We start from the raw sequence: 15,302 nt of genomic DNA, 5'->3' as shown, positions 1-15,302 counted from the left end.
AACTTTTCACTTGATGTCCTTTCAACTTTTTACCACTTTTTTAATAGGGCTTGCATTTTTCTTTTTTTTTCCCACATTCCCACCGTCTTAAAGACGCCATCTTAAACACACACACACATATATGCAACACATAGAAACACGGAGCCATCATTGGGGGCGAGCACGTACAAGCGCACAAAGTATCCTTTCGCTGTGGCATCAGCTTTGAGACATTGCACAAAAAAAAAATAAAATGAAGATGGCGCTTTTCAAGTCGCATTCTTGCATTTCTAAGAAGCCAAAGGAAATCGAGAAAAGTGCAAAGTTGTAGTTTTTTATATTTTTGAGCAGCGAAGCGTGTACGCTTGCAATTCAAGTCAAGAAAAACTTTGCCAAAAAACGAAGGAAAGAAGGCAGACTGCGGGGAGGCAATAGTAGATAGAAAATGGGAAGGAATGTGTAAGTGAAGCGAAAAAAAATGTTCAAGCACAAGAACAAAAGCAAAACAAAGTAGTACATATAAGACGCGCAAGTCCTTTTGTATGGCGCTTTGGGGCAAAAAATGGCGCTCAAGAAGCACATGCACATGCACACACACACACACACACGCAGCGACACAAGCGAACAAGTGCTATATGTTGAGAGGGCGGTTTCAAAGCATATTTCAAGGCGTACTGGGGGGCTATATTTATTAAAGCTAAGTCATGCGTATCAATGTACATTTGTATGTTAATAAATGTATGTATGTATGTGTATGTGCTAATATTGCGTAAATATTTGAATACAATATGCCTGTGTTTGTAGTATATTTTGTAGAAGCCTGCAGTGCCTACGCGCTTAATGTACATACATATGTCTATTTAACTTCGTTCACTTAAATTTCTAAGCACAAATAAGTGGTTCAACATCTTTGGGGAATATCCCGGCTACACATAAAAAAAAAATAAACACAAATCAAACTTGCAAATAAGCAACTACAAAGTAAGCTGTTATCAAAACATGCGAATATAAACACACGCATGGCACAACCCCCATTTTATTCAAATATGGGCACACATATTTACACACCTACTCTTAAAAGGTGTTATCTTTCTTCGCAGATATAGAGCAAATTGATCTTACATATGTATCGAATGAAAGGCAATTTAAAACCTAAATTTAATAAATTCAATGAGAAAACTTAAATTCAAAGAGTAGTAAAAGTTTATAAAACGTGTACATATTTACAGGGCAATTCTGGCAACTGGAAAAAGTCTTTCGTAAGACAGTTGTCTATTCTGGAAATTATCTTAAAAGCTCTTTACTGCCCTTCGAAAAACTAAATTAAATTAAATTAAAAAAATTTATTTATTTTTTTTTTTTTTAAATAATAAAAAAAGTTAATAAATAAATGAAATTAAAAGAAAGAAAAAATAGGTAAAAGATATTTTTAAAAATTAAATGAAATTAAAATTATAAATTTTTTCTTCTTAGGTAATTAAAAAAGAAAAAATAATAAAAAAATCTTTTGGCTGAGATTCGAACTGGGATTTTTTGAACGTGCTGCGCTCTGCCCACTCGGCCACTGCGTCTGTTGGAGCGACGAGATCTAAATCATATGCAAGTGCTTTCTCTCAAAATAGCTTTCCACCGCGAGTGGTGCATGAGGGAGCTTTTTTTCTAAAACTTGTTTGCTAGATAGAATAACAAAAGTACTCGAACTATCTTGCCATCTGTCTTTCATTTGTCTTACGAAAGACTTTTTACTATCTTAGCCAGAATTGCCCTGTTAATTTCTCACAAAAACTCGCATGAATGCTGATAATTTTGATACTCTTACAAGAGACGGTTATCTTAATCGACTCAGTCTCGCGATATTTGTCTTTCTTGCGAAATCTGGGATACAAATTATACCTCAGGACATGGTCAATATTGGTGCCAAACTTATCTTTCGTAGATATTCTTTATATGCAAGAATATACCTTTATTTTCATATCAATGGAAATTTTTTTTTAAGGTCTGGCCGAAGTTTCCAGGAAAAATCACAAAAATATTTTTCATTATTTCCGTTGCTTGAAAAAGTACTTTGCTATTGCTATAAATTTTCTTGAAGAAACAAATATAAGAGCTTTTTTTCTTAACAGCTACATTCTGTTGAAGGCGAGTTCATATAAGGGGGTATCGAAATGACAAATACAAAACTTACTTGTGGTTTGTTTTTGTTTTTTGCGGCCCATTGTCAAATTTCAGCTTTTATTCCCCGTAGGAAAAAGACCAACAGAGAATACAAACACACTCACGGTTTCACTCAATCACACGCTATTTACAGTTGATGAAACAATACCGCCTTATATGAATACGCCTTGATAATGATTTAAGAAATTTTGATAGAAGAAAAATTCTTTTCCATTCCTTGTGTGTCATTTTATATGAATTTTCGTTTTTCTTGAGAGTTGCAGACAGCGCTTTAACATAAACAGTTAATTCAATAAATTTTGGAAATGTGGCAACTGTCTTATAAAATGCTTTCAAACTAATTTCGCGTAAATAGGTAGGAGCCACAGTTAACTTATAACCTAAATTATATTTCACTTTTAAAAGAGTTAGCGGCCCTCTTCAAAAATATTTCAGCGAACACTGACTTTTACTTTTTTTCTTAGCCACTCACATTGTAATGATTCATTTAACTTGTTAAGTGGTGGCAACCTCTCCAAAAATATTCTCGAAATTAATCTTTGTTAAAGCTTAATTCTTTGGTACCCAAACATATTAAAATATTTCACTCAAATTGTTAATTAAACTGATTTGGAAATCCAAAATAGGTGGCAGTTCTTTTCAATAAGATGTCCGAAATTAAGTTTCATTAAATCTCTCGCGTTTGATAACCATTTAAATATACTTCGTTTAACTAATTAATTGAACTAGTTTTCAATTTCTAAACAGTTGGCAATCCTCTTCACAAATATATTTCGAAATAAACCTTTCATAAACCTCTCTCGCCTGACACCTATGTATATTAAAATTTTCATTTAATTTGTTAACTAAATTAATTCCGCATTCCAAACTAGGTGGCAATCATCGTCAAAAATATTTCCACAATAGAGCTTCCTTAAACCGCTCTTGTTTAATACTCATATAAAATATTGCATTGAATTTGTTAATTCAACTTATTTTGACTTCCTAAACACGTGGTAACCATCTTGAAAACCATTTTCAAAAAAAAAATCTTTCCTAAACCGCTCTCATTTAACAACCATTTAAAAATATTTTATATAACTCGTTAATTAAATAAATGTTGACTTCTTGAACAGACGGTTTAAGCTATCTCTGGGCAAATGGTCAGATGCCTCATTACCATGTACTCCCGAGTGTCCTGATACAAAGTGTAAGATAACTCCGCAGAGCATCAAGACCAGCGCCAGTGAGTGGTGTTGTAGAGAAAGCTCCCGTAACGCACACGGTGACTGTCCTTCTAAGCTAAAGTAAAAGCGCTTACATCAGTAAGTTATAAAAAAACAAATTGCTTGAATTCCAAATGTGGCAAATCTTTATGAAAGTCCGAAACTTGTCTTCCTCTCATACTACATATGAATAAATGTAACTGTTTGAGTGCAATGAAGTTCCAGTGTTGTAAAGTATGTACTTATTACTCTTACGAAACACCAAATATGATTTCAAAGTCACTAAGCTCCGCTGCGACACGATTCCTTTGAAGAGCTTGAGAGCTTGAAGCATATCCGAGTGTCAGCGACATAAGACCGCGACAACCTACTACTTTTCTACCAACGAAAAACTCCTCCTACTTACAGTTACAAACCACTATATATGCACTATACATATGTATATATGTACTTGCAAATATCTCCACAACAATGCGCCAAAAAGTTCTTCAACGTCACACAAAACTCTTCAAGTGTTTCCTGCTTAAAACCTGGTGGTTGTGCAAAGCATAAATCCCATAATTCCAGCATAGCAAAAGGAGTAAGTAACTTCCGAAATGCTTACTTTAATGTTACGAATGTGCATGTATAACCATTAGGGTGGTCCAAAAATGCATGTGGAAAAGTAAAGTCGCAATTTTTTAGCGCTCTACCCCTAGGATTGTTCTATATATAACGAAAAAATATGCCCTGTTTTTAACCGACTTCATAAAAAGGGGAAGGTTATTAATTCGTCGGAATATATATTTTTTTATGTATGTTAGCATAACTTTGGATCACGTTAACCGATTTCTATATTTTTTTTATTTGCATTTTTTGCTGTTTTCTGGGGACCTATGTATAAAAAATTTAATAAAATAAAAATGGTTAAATAAACAATTGGATATTGTTGCTGAATGTCTCCTGAAGAGAAACAAAGTTTTCTGATCGAAAAATATTGATTATAAAGAATTCTATGCCATTTCTAGAAAAGTTTGTTTTTTCATATAAAATACATGGAAAACTTTGAGCGCATTGAGCAACCCCTAAATAATTTTTGAAAAAAAAATTAAAGTAAATTTTTTCCCGTGTGACCACGGAAATTCTGCCTTTACTTTGTTTGGACCACCCTAGTGTCCATACATACCTTTTTACATTCATATACATACATATGTATGTACATATAGTATAACGGTAACTGTGGCGAAAAATGTTATAGCAAATAAAGTTCGTAAATCTCTGTCTGTCTGTCTGTCTGAATATCTGAATTGCTCGTATCTGTGGGTGTACATATTTGTATTGGCTACTGCCGGTGGTTGGATGTCGTAGCACAGGATGCGCAAGGACATGATGAGCACAGCGTGACGTCGCCCCAATATGCTGATCACGTATATTTATTGTTCCCATAATATGGGCGAACTTATAATACTCAAACTCGAACATGAACATTCTCGTATTTGAATGAAAGTATGAGCAGCACTGGCAGGACTGTTGCGATAGCTGCATTAAATTTTGGAATGGGAGTCTCGAGCTCGCAGAGAGGAGTATGTACTTCAAACAATTGTACGAGTGTGCGAGTGTACGAGTGTATTTTTTTCAAGTCTCTTTCCGACATAACTTTTCACAACTTTTATGCTTTTGTTGGCCATTTCTATATTTGCTTGTGTGGCAGCCAGAAGGAGGAGAACGGAAAAGCGTTTGAAGCAATGAGCCAACGGAAGGAATAAAGTAAGAACGTGTTCTCATGCGCCAATGAATTTTCAGCGCTATTTACTACTTATGTACATACAAAACAAAACAAAAAAAAAGAGCATGTCGACGAGCTGAAAAGAATATATATCTACATAAAAGTATTTGCGAATTGCAAAGTAGAATAAGAAGTAAGTAAAATGCAGCATACTAAATACTTTTGAGAGCAAAGAAAAAAGCGATGACAGTTAAAAACAAAGGAATTTCAAGTACTCAAATCATCTACGCTGGGGAAAAAAGGATTTTCTTTTTACTGCTGTTCTGTTAAAGCCCGTCAACGTTCGTATCGTCCGTTCAACAGTCGAAAGTTTTACACACATTGCCACTTACATATTTTTTTGCTAGTAACGCACTTACCCGTCGTTCCACACTTAACTTAACTTTCTGTGTACTCTGCTTTTTTCTTTGTGACAAATTAAATTATCGAGAATACAATTCGATTCCGCTTGAATGTTTTGTTTCAGCATGGCAGCGAAAACTTTTGTGGATCAGCATTTACTTAGTTACTTATTTGCTGACAACGAATATGAAGCAATTCGTAGAGGCGTCGAATATTGCGATGGTAGCACAGTGGTTTGACTTATTCGAAAAGTTCGTAAAAATTTCGAAAAAATGTTTGAAGAGCGTTGCTACCTGTTTGAAAATGCAAAATCAATTTGATTAACAAGTTCAATGAAATATTTTAATTTGGGTGTCAAACGTGCGAAGTTCAAGAAAGCTTTATTTTGAAACATATTTTTGAACAAGGTTGCCAGCTGTTTAGAAGTTGAAAATTAATTTATTCAGCAAGTTAAATAAAATATTTTAATACACAAACGAGAGAGGTTTAAGAAAGCTTTATTTCGCAAATATTATAGAAGAGAGTTGCCACTTTTTTGATTATTCTCAAATCAATATTCAATTATCTAACCATTTAAGCGAAATATTTTGGGTATCAAAAGCTAGAGGTTTGAACAACCTAATTTCGAAAATATTTTTGAATAATGTTGCGACCTGTTTAGAATTTGAAAAATAATTTATTCGGCAAGTTAAATAAAATATTTCAATATGTGTGTCAAAGGAGAGAGGTTTAAGAAAGCTCTATTATGCAAATATTATAGAAGAGAGTTGCCACTTTTTTGGGAATTCAAAATCAATTTAGTTAACAACAACAACACATAACATGAATAACAAAAGCTGGAGGCTTGAAAATCTTTATTTCGAAAATATTTTTTAATAGTGTTACCACATCTTTGAGAATTCAAAATCAATTAACTAACCATTTAAATTAAAAATTGTGGGTTATGAAAAGCTAGAGGTTTGAACAACCTTATTTCGAAAATATTTTTGAATAATGCTGCCACCTGTTCAGTAATTCAATATCAATTTAATTGAAAAGTTGAATGAAATATTTTAATACCTTTGAAGAAAAACTAAGTTTTATTTAGAAAATATTTTTAAGAAGAGTTGCTATCGACGTAAAAGTTCAAATACGGATGTCAAACGAAAGAAATTAATGGAAAAAATGCAAAACCGCTGGCAGGCCCGCTGACAAAAGCCAGTTGTTTATATTTACACATAAATTTTAAATAAGACTAAAACTCAGCCGTGCCGTTCATAGTACGCACCCACACAATACCACTGTGCGCATTCTCTTTCATTGACTGCCTTTACTTTCCTTTTCCTGACTGTTGGTGGCTATGAGCCTGGCGCTGTGACGTATATTTGCAAAGTATGCTGATTGAATTTTTTCCACTTGACTAAATGATATCAAGGATATTTGCAATGGAAATCCCTTTCTGTGTGCCTTTATTTTTCGAAATGCAATAAAAGTCTGAACAAAAAGCCGTTGGGAAATTTGCAAGTACTTTTTTACTGCGCTAGGCAGCACTAGTAAGATTAAATCAATTGGTTTATTTTAAATACAACAAGTTTATAAAATGGCATGCATTTGGACGTTGGATAAGGAAAAATAAATGGGACAAGAGCCATGCTGCTATGGCAACGAGCATTGAATATAAAATTGAGGAAAGGACATAGTTTAGAAAAATTGGTAAATAATAATTCGAAAATAAGCGGCACTATGATAAAACTAAACTAGAATTTATTGTATGATGGTCACTACTAATTTCTCCGCAATTTTGTGGCACTATCTGACTCAAGATTTGATTCCCTTCAACAAAAAAAAATTAAAATAATAAAGCAGAGAATTAAAGTTAGAGCTCAAGCTTTTCCGGTTTCCTGCACCCTGGCCGTAATGTAATACTTACATATATCTGAACAGAGTGCCGAAGGCCAGCAAATCGAGGGGTTTTACTCATTTCATTGTGTTTGTGGACATCTGGAGCCAAGGATCTTTCGAGAAGTAGTTCCCCTCGTATGAGCCCAAAGACATCTTCCCATTTCTACTCTATAAAGGGTTATGAGCAATCCTTAAGAATGTTTTTTTTTGTTCTGCAGAAGTTGATTCTAGTTTTCAATTGGCAACCGATGTCTTGATCTCCAAGCTCATGGTGGTTAGCACAGTTACCTGTATTCCAATATGATGAGGCTCTTTGTGTGTAACCAGGTGGTACTTTGTCTTGCCGCAACTAGAACCATCTTTTTTGCCAGCTTCTCTTAATTTGTATGCTTATCTTGTTATTTAAACAAAAAATCTATAATAAGAAAAAAATAAGTTGTATGCACCGCTTATTTGTTTCACTAAGACTACATTTTTCAGTGCAGCTCTTAAATTTCTAACGTACTTTTGCAAAAAGTTTCATTATGCCGATGGATTGGTAGCAATTCTCGACCGCCTCCAGGTCACCCTCGGCAAGGAGACCGACCTTGCAATATGATGGTCCTCATGCGGAGAAAGGTACTCACGATACCTCTTTTCTCCATAAGACCGGCTCGATAATGACTTTTGTGAGGAGGTAATCCGCCACGCAGTTTCCTACCAAGCGGTATAGAGCCTTTGATGTCATAATACTCTTTCAAAAATATTAGGCAAACACACAGCTTTCTATATATAATAAGACGAAACTACTTGACTCGGTCAGAGAGCGCCAGGTTGTCATACGGAATTGAAAGACGAGTCGTGCAGGTTATCGTATACTCTTTAGTGAATTAGAAGATTTCCATATAACTAGGATTTACAGTGAGCCATTATACGAAGAACACAAAGTATACCAACAAATTCGCCCCTCAGTAACAGCGCAACGTCATCCTCACAGGCAATCACCCGACAACCCGTCCACCTAGCTTTATGACCCCGATCCAAAGGGTCGCGTACACCTTTTTGGATACACAGTCACATTCCCATTTATAAGCTTAATTAAGTCAATTTCGAGCCCAATCTTGCGTAGGAATCAAACAACTTCCCGCAGAAGAGCCCCTTGATGTCGAGGAAGGCAACTATAGTAAATTTTTTAAGTAAGAAGGTTGTCTCCAAAGGCTGTCCTGGACTTCCTGGATTCCTTGGGATTATCTGATGTGTTGTGATGAGTGGAGGGCACGATAGACCTACTATGTCGCGGTGCATACCTTTCTTTCAATATCTATCTATCCCCACGCTTCCCGTCTTTCTGACGCCTTTTTATTCTTCTGGAAAAAAGTGTCTTTGCTCCCTTCTCTTCAGAGGGCATTACTTCATTGTGGCCTGTTCTGCATGCTGCGAATTTTTCTGAATTAGGCACGATATTGTAACTTACCCCAAAAAATACCTTTCAATCACAAAAATGTGGAAGAAAAATTATGTAGGTTATGTTTGAGCCAAAACGCGTTGCGTCAATTTTAACAGCGGATTCGGATTCAGCACGCCGAAATTCATAGGAATATGTCGCTTCCACAAGGCCAGTACCCCTTTTCACAGTCAAGTTAAGTGAAGCGTTATAGGGCAGTCATTCCTACTACATACATATGTACATATGTATATACTGCCATATATCGACAATTCTCATTCAGCTATTTGGCATTATCCATCAATAAGATTTCATACCGCATATTGTCAAATGGATTAGTGTAATATCTAATCAGTCAATACAGTGACTTCAGCATTGTATTAAGTACCTATATCATATCAATATAGTATTTATTTGTAAACAATAAATTTGTATAATATATAGATACAACAAACAAATATATTTTCATACAGGGCAAAAATAATGTCACATATGTATGTATGAATTTGTATAAGCAATCAGAGCAAAGATAATGTGCAGGAACGAAACAATAAGCATATAGAGATACCATAAATGTATATGTCAAATACGTTTGTCATATTTATGAGCAACATAAATCAACACTTGTTGGTTGAAGCAAATTACAAAGCCATAAATAAGCTCTACTGCTTAAAAGCCATGTCTTAGCTAGTTAAAGATACCTTTAAGCTACCCTATGCCTTCGCCCCAATCAACAAGCAAACGTCTTTCAAATTCACACCTCCCCCTCATCGAAAGTTCTCAAAAGTACTGAACAATAAATATCAATATGTATGTAAGTGAGTGGTACAACAAGCAGTTCAGAGGCTCGACACAGCAATCGTCACATTACCACTTGATGAAGATGTTAGCATTTCCGATTAAATGCACCCTCGAGCATGCAATTCACACGTAGAAATGCACAAACGGAATGAGCTTGAAAACCAAAGGTACAGCGTACAGCTATACACGTGCACGCACACCTTCACAAACAGACATACAAATATTGGCATCTAAGGATGTCCGAGTATGCTCATACAAATGTTTCGATACATACATACATATATATGGGTAAATCCACGTCAATTTGACCAATGGTTGAAATTGACCTTTTTGATTTATGCAAAATTCTAAATTTCACAATTTTCGGGATTTTGGAAGTTTTTGTTTCGAATACATATCTAAAAAGCTATTATAGTTACCAAAAAGGTTCTGATCTTGTTTTAAAGGTGATAAGTAGGGCCATACAGCAAAAATATTTGTAAAAGATCAAATAATAAAAAAAATTTAAATGATGAAATTAAAAATATCGTAAAAGCATTAACTTACAAAAAAATTTGGTGCTGTATAAGAAATATGTATATTTAAAAAAAAAATCTAAAAATAAAAAAAAATTAAAAAATTTTAATATTATATATATTATATTTAAAAAAAAATAGTCATTCCATTCATTTCCAAACGGCATTTTTTAAATGCCTCCAATTTTTTGTCATTTCAATGCCTTGTGGAAATTCGGCATAACGGCGAAAACTTGTACAAATTTAAGGTTAATTTTTATATACAATACCTGATCTTAAAAAATCTTAAAAATTTGAACGTTTTTTTTTTAAAGATATTAAAATTTAAACAAAAAAATTTAAAAAAAAAATCTTGCAAAATCTTAATAAAGTTATGTTTGACAATTTTTATTTAATTTAAATCCGTTTTTAAAGTAGAGTTTATAAAAAAATTTGTTTTTTCCAAGTTCAAAAATTTATATCTTTATAAAAAAAATACCTTGGAAATTTCGGGATCTTCTAGGATCAGTTAGAAGTATTGTATGAAAAAAATTTTACCGTAAATGTATATACGTTTTTGCTTTTACGCTTTTTTAAATTTCAAAAATTCTGTCATTTTTTTTTGCGAATAATTTTGCAAAATCCGGAAAAATATAAAATTATTAATTTTCGAAATTTTTTTCGTCTTGTGGCAGAACTTCGTTACATAATAAAAGAAAAGTTCTGGCCTAAATCCATCCAAATCAAAAATGGTCGATACCAAATATTGGGCGATTTGACATAGATTGACCCATATGTATATAACATTTGTTTATGGATTCACCCACTCGCTGTTTGTGTAATACCAAGCTTTAGCGCTCACTGAGCCGTAAAATCCTCGAGGGTGTGTTCAATTGTGTCAATTTAACGCCTGCCGCACACGGTCACAGGCACTCAATAACACACATACATACATATGTACATGTGTATGTAGTCTCGTCGTACACAGCCTTATGATGAGTTCAACTGGCAGCATTTGCCGTTGCCGTTGCCGCCGCCGGCAGTCTGTCACAACATCAAATAGAGAGCAATAAAATCAACAGCAACAATTACAAGGGCTGAGCGCTATTGTTCACAGCTCAGAAGTGCACACACACAAACATACATACACCCACACATAAACAAATCCGTGGCGTACCCCTGTTGCCACCCACTTCCTGTCTTCTTTCAACCCACATTGCACCCGCAGCATTGCAATGCGATGAACTCGCATACCTACCTACCTCTCATATACTGCATACATACAAAAATACATACATATGTATGTACGTACTTATTTACATTTTTGCATAGGCCTCCCTTTGCCATTTGCCTTTTGGCAAGCGAGGAATATTAATTGCAACTTGCGTGCAACATTCAGAAAGTGTTAATTCCCTTGATTTAAGTTGCCTTAAAAGGGGTTAATTACTACAATAAAAAATCGCTCAATGTTGGGCATTACAATATTTATTTGCCATTTATTGCAACAAAAAATTTTTTCAAATTAAGAAAGTGTTATGTTTCAAAGTAGTATTCAATTAAATGATTTACGTCTGCTTTACTTTTGAAGAAAGCCAAATAGGTATTCGAGCTGGCAGCACAAAGTGGTTTCCTGAGGTTTCTGGGTATAAAGTTACATTTACGCAACTATTTAGTATATCTTATGACCAATTGTCCCTCTCTGAACAACAAAAACCAAGGTGTCCACGAATAAAATCGAAGGACCAAGTGAAGAATGACCTATTCGTACTTGGGAAAAGCCACTGACGCAAAACTGCATAAGGATTAAGGCAGCTGGCGAAGCTTCTTGGTCTCGACCCAAACCGACAAACGATTTTAGTGCCATATAAGAAGGCCAATTTTCGGGGGCCATTAAAGATTATATATAGCGTGTGTAAGAAATACTGAATTCCGTCTTATCAGTATAACTTCGAACCTGGTAAAACCATCCGTTGCCCAGATCTTAAAGCGGGAAAAGAGCCTAGGTAAATAATGCTAACAAACGATCCGTCGATTTTAAAGCCCTCTTTCTGGATATAATAAAGAATAGAGGCTTATTTGCGCCATGTTCATGTACCTTTGGAATACCCCCATAAATAATAAAGCTCCAATTTAGTTAGAAAGGTCAACTCGCACTCTCCCATCTCATAGTAGATGCATATACGCTATTGGAACGCTGAACTTATCACACACCGTAAACGCCCTGCAAACTTCTAAATAGGTTGCTTAAAACCCGAAATGATCGGACACAATGAATACGAGTATGTATAAAATGCAGATTTGTAAGTCAAAGTTTGGTTCTTATAGTATAAAATATGAAATACCGAATGGCAATCACAGACCGGATTAACCTGAAAGGAAAATTTCTTATGGGCAAGTGGTTGCTCCTGGATAAAAGTGAGTGAAGCCACTACTTGGCGAGATCCAGCGTACCAATATCGAATGTGGTAATAAGGAGTCGTTAGACTTCGTAACAAACTGCATCCACAGCCAAGATGAAATTTAGGCCAATGCACGACTGGAGGTTCAACCTCAACCTCCAATCGAGTACGGCAGTACGAGTGTGCATCCCGCCCCCTATTGTGGAGGACGAAACCACACGAGCACTTAAAAAATCTGCATTTTCTGCGTCACAAGGGCGGTCTGATAAGGTATGGCATTAGTTATCTCAGGATGAACATCCCTGATGCTGCACGTAAATCCAATTCTTCTTATTTGGCTCTGTAACCGCCTAAGCGATTTTGGCCGAGTTCAACAAAGCACGCCAGTCATTTCTCTTCTTTGTCATCTGACGCCAAATGGAAATGCGAAATGAAGCCAAACCCTTCTCAACCTGGTCTTTTCATCTCAGTGGGTGCCTCCCTCTTCCTCTGCTACCACCAGCGGGTTTTGAGTTGAATGCTTTCAGAGCTGAAGCGTCGGTGTCCATTCGAACGACATGGCCAAGCCAGCGGGGTCGCTTATGAGGGAGGGTCTCATCCGAGGCTTGGTTTTTTTTCTTCACTGGAAGTGGTTTTTACTTGGCTGGTCCCAAACCCAGCGCACAACCCATTGCTGGAACGGGGATAGTTTTGCAACCAAATACACATTTATATAGCGAGCCGCTTGCTCCAAGACAGACTCCCGCTTGCAGCCGCACCTACTGGTGAACAGACGCAGCAGACTTCAGTGAGCCCTCAAACCGATTAAGTCCAAGTGGCCACCTCCCTCTCTTTCCGCCGTGACCCAAGGTTCCACTCGGATTGGTTATCGCAACTCGTATATGGGTTGCTCACGTTGCTCAGAGTGCCCGAACGAGGACGCAAGAGTCGGGATTGAGTATAGCCGTGCAACTGTAACTGCATACCCAGAACAAAGACTATACCCTATTGCACTCCAAAGCCTAAAGGTGGTGGAGTTTAATTCGCATCACAGGCAGGCAGGGCAGGCGGTTCATGAACGAAAATATAGTGGCCCTAATTCCAGGTACCTAGCCAATAGCTAATAGAAACCTCATACTTCTGACAGTGGCAAAGTCGGAGCAGAAGGGAACACCTAATCTCAATCCTTATATCTCTGTTACAAGAGACACGGACAAGAAGGCAAAAACATGCCCTTTTACATATTTTGCATCGGGGAAGTGCAACATTGTTTTGAAGAAACAAAATCACCATAAGTGAAAGGTTTGAAATTTTAAGAAAAACCATTTGCTTAGCTTTTATGCATACGGCCCAACGTGTAATAAGGAAGTTTTTCTTTCAAGCGGTAGTGTATTAAGGCATTTAAGCTACACTTAAGTATAGTCCAAAACTAAACCAAAAAAACTGCAGCTCATAAAGAGTTTTTTGAAAAAAGGTCTTAAACTTTGCCATAAAAACTACTAAAAGCGTAAATTATAAACCATTAACAATTTAATCAAAATCTCCGATCCACAACTGACAGATACTCAATTTGTCGCTGCAATCAATTGTGAGAGGGCAAGTGTATTAGGGTGGTCCTTAAAATATCAGCATTTAAATTTTGTATGTGGCATCAACCCTTTATTTTGTTCTAAGTGCAAACTAAATCCATCCACGAAAATTTAAAAATTGTAGACAACATTTTGGGGTCGCTACGCAGAATTTGAATAAATTATAATTATTTTTATTGCAAAAATTCGACAAAATTTTAGCTTGTAATCTGATAAATTTGCCATAGAGAGTACTGGGGCAGACGTACTGGACCAAGTTTCCATAACAGTCAGCCAATGGACACATTGGTTGGGCGAAAGTCTTCGTAGAAGGACATATGGGGCCATAATAAATATTATGTCGGATATTCAGGCAGCATTAAAGGCCTTAGAGTATCTGTGCAACTCTTCTGAACCACCTGGGAGCCCACCATAGCGTTACGCTGTGGTGGGTTCCAGAATATGAAGGGTTTGACTGCAACGAAAGAGCTTACTGTCTCGCAAAGTGTAGAGCCCAAATGCGCTTGCGTGGTTCCGAGCCTTTCTGCGGTGCATCTAAAGGTTACATTGGGGAACTACTAAGGAGCTGAGAAGAATCTCAAATTGCTTCCCATTGGCGGAAGTCAAAGGGGATGAGACAATCAAAGAGCGTCATAACTCCTCCAAGGAGATACTCCGAAAGACTCCTTGAACATAGCCGGGAGGGTCTTAAAACTCTTACTGGCTACCTGACAGGACACTGCAAGTTAAGGTACCAGTTGAATAAAATGGGCCTTTCTGTAGAGACGTCCTGCAGGTTTTGTGTACTGGTGGAAGAAACCGCAGACCATATTCTATGTATCATGAATAGCAGACTGATACACCTTGGGGAACGATTGTCTTCTCCAACCAAAATTTCAAAGGTAGGTAGGAGTTATTACAATTAGGCTTTAGCACAATATATATTTTTAGGTCGCAGCGCGTAATAATAATACAAAATTTATTCGAATATATTCATAAACTCGCTGAGCTATAGCTGGTCGTAATCACGACTTTTTCAAATTATTGCGATTTGAAAAGAAAGTTAAATTTATTAAAACCCCGGTAGCGAGCATAACTTTTTTAATTTTTTAATTTGAAATTTTCGCGAATGTTTTTATTTCGAACGTTAAACAAAATAAAGGAGTGCACAATGATTTTAATATTTGTTGAGAATCACCCTAATGTGTATGTTTGTATATTATGTGTGCAAATTTAAACGTCAAAGGCTTTCGATAAAAGAGCAAAAAATGCGAGAAAAAAATGTTAAATC

Source organism: Rhagoletis pomonella, unplaced genomic scaffold (assembly GCF_013731165.1).
Source record: "Rhagoletis pomonella isolate Grant_MI unplaced genomic scaffold, Rhpom_1.0 Rhpom_scaffold_00012, whole genome shotgun sequence".
In the NCBI taxonomy this organism is placed as follows: domain Eukaryota; kingdom Metazoa; phylum Arthropoda; class Insecta; order Diptera; family Tephritidae; genus Rhagoletis; species Rhagoletis pomonella.
Note: the sequence above shows the minus strand (reverse complement) of the source record.